Genomic DNA, 2,947 nt, shown 5'->3' with positions numbered 1-2,947 from the left:
TTTCTTTTTTCTTTTTTATATGCTGTCTTATGTTTAAGAAAGACAACATCTCTACCAAAAGGAAAATGAAACAGGGATTCTTTTATTGTGTTGATATTCCTATGTTTTAGGAATATTTGTGTGTCTACTGAGTGTGCATGTGTGTGCAATTTCCTAATATGAAGCCATAAAACTTGCCATGGACCATGTTAAGACGTAAGTACAGACATTTGGTTGGGCAAAGTTGTAGTGTTTATGATCAGTTTTCTTTGTCTTTTTTCCCTATTCTTCCTCAATCTGCACATCACCTCCTTGAGGTAGGTTCCACAAAGACCATTGCCGTGAATCCTCAGCCCAAACCATTTATTTAGCAATGTGGTAGGCATTTTACCCTCATTCACTACCGTTCTTTCCTCCGGACCATTTTTCAGAGTGCTACGATTCGTGAATTTATTTCCCTTTTGACACAATTTCTCAGGAGCAGAAAATGTCATATTAAAAAAGTTAAAAATTATTGAAACAAATGTGCGAGCAGATCGAGGGATTTGCCTCTACCGCGTCCCCCAGGCCCGCTCTCCCATGTGGCTTTCTCTTTCTGACTCCCAGCTCTAGGGTCTAGTCCAACCTCGGCCCTGCTTCTCTCTCTCTCTGGGTGGGGCTGTTTCCTTCTGAAAGTAAATTTTTGGTGGAGATTTAGGAGATCTGCCACTGAAAGACCTCCTCTACTCTTCTCATATTTTCCTATGGAATTGTCATATTTTTATATTCAATCTTTCTGCCTGGGTCTGCCTTTGTACGTACTTACACATAATTTGGACTTTGTTGGTTTTCACCATCTCTGAGTTTTTTCAAAGTTTAACTTGGGGAGTTTTTAATGTTTTATTATTATTGTCACTGTTCTTTTTGCTACTACATATTTCTAAGAAGGGAAATGATCCGAAATAAGTTGCTTTTGTATCCCTGAAACAACCAGAAATCCTTGGTGTTCTTTTTTAAATAACCGCATACCTTAGACCTGGGCCAGCTGGGCCACCACTCTGGATGCTGAGTCTCGGGGCTGCCGTCTCTCCGCGTCGAAGTGCTTTCCTGCAAGCAAGGCCTGCTCCCGTGCTTGGGACATTCTGGGACTGGCCTGGGTCAGGGTTCCAGTTTCTCCTGTTTCAGGTGTTCTCTGTCCTATGTGTGAGATTGACCAGATGCCCCAAGCACTCCAGAACTTGCACGTGGGTTATTCTAACGAGATAATGCCTCTGCAAGCTCTCCTGAGAGTGGGTCTCAAGAACAATGCTGGACGTCTTCCTGCAAGAGGCGCATACGATGACACAGGATTCTGGACAGCAGATGCCCCACTCTGATGCTTGTGCTTGAGCCACACAGGTGTTCCAGCCACGCACCCACTTCTGGCCTTTGCACTCAAGGTGGGCAGAGGTGGTGACAGGTATTTTCTGTGTGCTCACACTGCGGGCCCTGGGGCCACTCGGCCCCTCCATAGACTCCACACCACACCTCAGGCAGCCTTCAGGGTGCCCACAGCTGTCTTCTCCAGGGGCTTTCAAGACTGTTGTCCCACAGAGGCCAAGAGGCCCTTCCTGTTAATATCCTCTTTTGCATCCAATGACTATAGTGACATCAAGCTTTCCAGGTTTAGTGCAAATGTGTGACAAACAAGAGACTGACATCCTGAGCACTAATGGAACTGCCCTGCCCTGTCCACTAGCAGACCCTCCCCCATCCTCTCCTAAGGACGGTGTGTAGAAGGCAGCATTGAAGGAAATCACGTTCTACTGATGCTTTCATTCTGCCTTAAAGACAGACACCAGGAAATAACTTAGTTATTGTGTTATTCTACATTTATACTATTCATTGCTGAATGATAAACTTAACAAGAAAATAAACAGTTGTTCAAAGTTTTCTTCAAACACTGGGTGAGACTTGCGCTGGTGATCATCACAGTGAAGCAAGTAATCACCTTGGGGACAGTCATGCACATCCAGTGCTTACTGCAGCACCACTGACGATGGCGGTCTCGTGACTAATTGCAAAACCAGCAGTAAATACACGGTATCAGGGAGAGCAAAGACATCTATTTTGTTTCAACACAATACAGAACCGTGGCCTCGTGAGTAATTACAAAATTGCTACCTTTCTCTCATAATGGAGACAGGAAACTAGCTGGGAATGGCACATTTTAAACAGGGAGTATGAAGAGATGGTTCCTGGACCTGAAAAAGAAGAGTTGACTTCTGGGCCTGCAGAGCCACCGCCCATGCACTGACAGGAGAGTAAACACACATGTGCGCGCCCCTCCTGCTCACATGGTTATTAAACGACTGCACACTCACCTCGAACCACGAATCTTAAGACGCACTTTACCAATTGTTCAATCTGGGTACTAAAAATAAAGATAAATGCAGGGAGATATATCTCATAATGCCTAAGTCCCAGAGACACTAGATACTAGATACAGAGATACTAGATAACTAGATACTGTCTAGTTTATGAAATAATCTGAAAACATAAACAATGAAATAATGCTCCTCTAGAATGATGCATCAGTTGCTCTATATCATGATATGCTTACCTTATGAATATAGCCTTATTTCTTAAAGAAAAGACTTTAAATACTTTAAAATAATAATTCTGCACAAGTCTTCATACCGCTTAATTGAGTAGCAGAGAGGCTATTTCAAAAGAGCACAGAGATCTCTGTGGTGACGTGTGGAGAGGAGCAGCACCCGCGCTGGGCAGGAGTTGTGGGTCTGTGCTGGGGGAAGGAGACTCCGGCAGGGGGGGAAGACACACCGTGCACAATACGGTTGGTGAGTACAAAGGTGCAGGATCAATGTTTGAGCAGCTGATTTCAGTCTAGCATAAATGGTTTAATGAAAACTATTAATATATGCTAACAGAAAAGTAAAGGAAACTTTAGGAATCAAACAAGAAAAAGACTGATGTCCTGTCACTTTTA

This window comes from Propithecus coquereli, unplaced genomic scaffold, assembly GCF_000956105.1.
Source record: "Propithecus coquereli isolate 6110/MARCELLA unplaced genomic scaffold, Pcoq_1.0 Scaffold53, whole genome shotgun sequence".
NCBI classification, from domain to species: domain Eukaryota; kingdom Metazoa; phylum Chordata; class Mammalia; order Primates; family Indriidae; genus Propithecus; species Propithecus coquereli.
Note: the sequence above shows the minus strand (reverse complement) of the source record.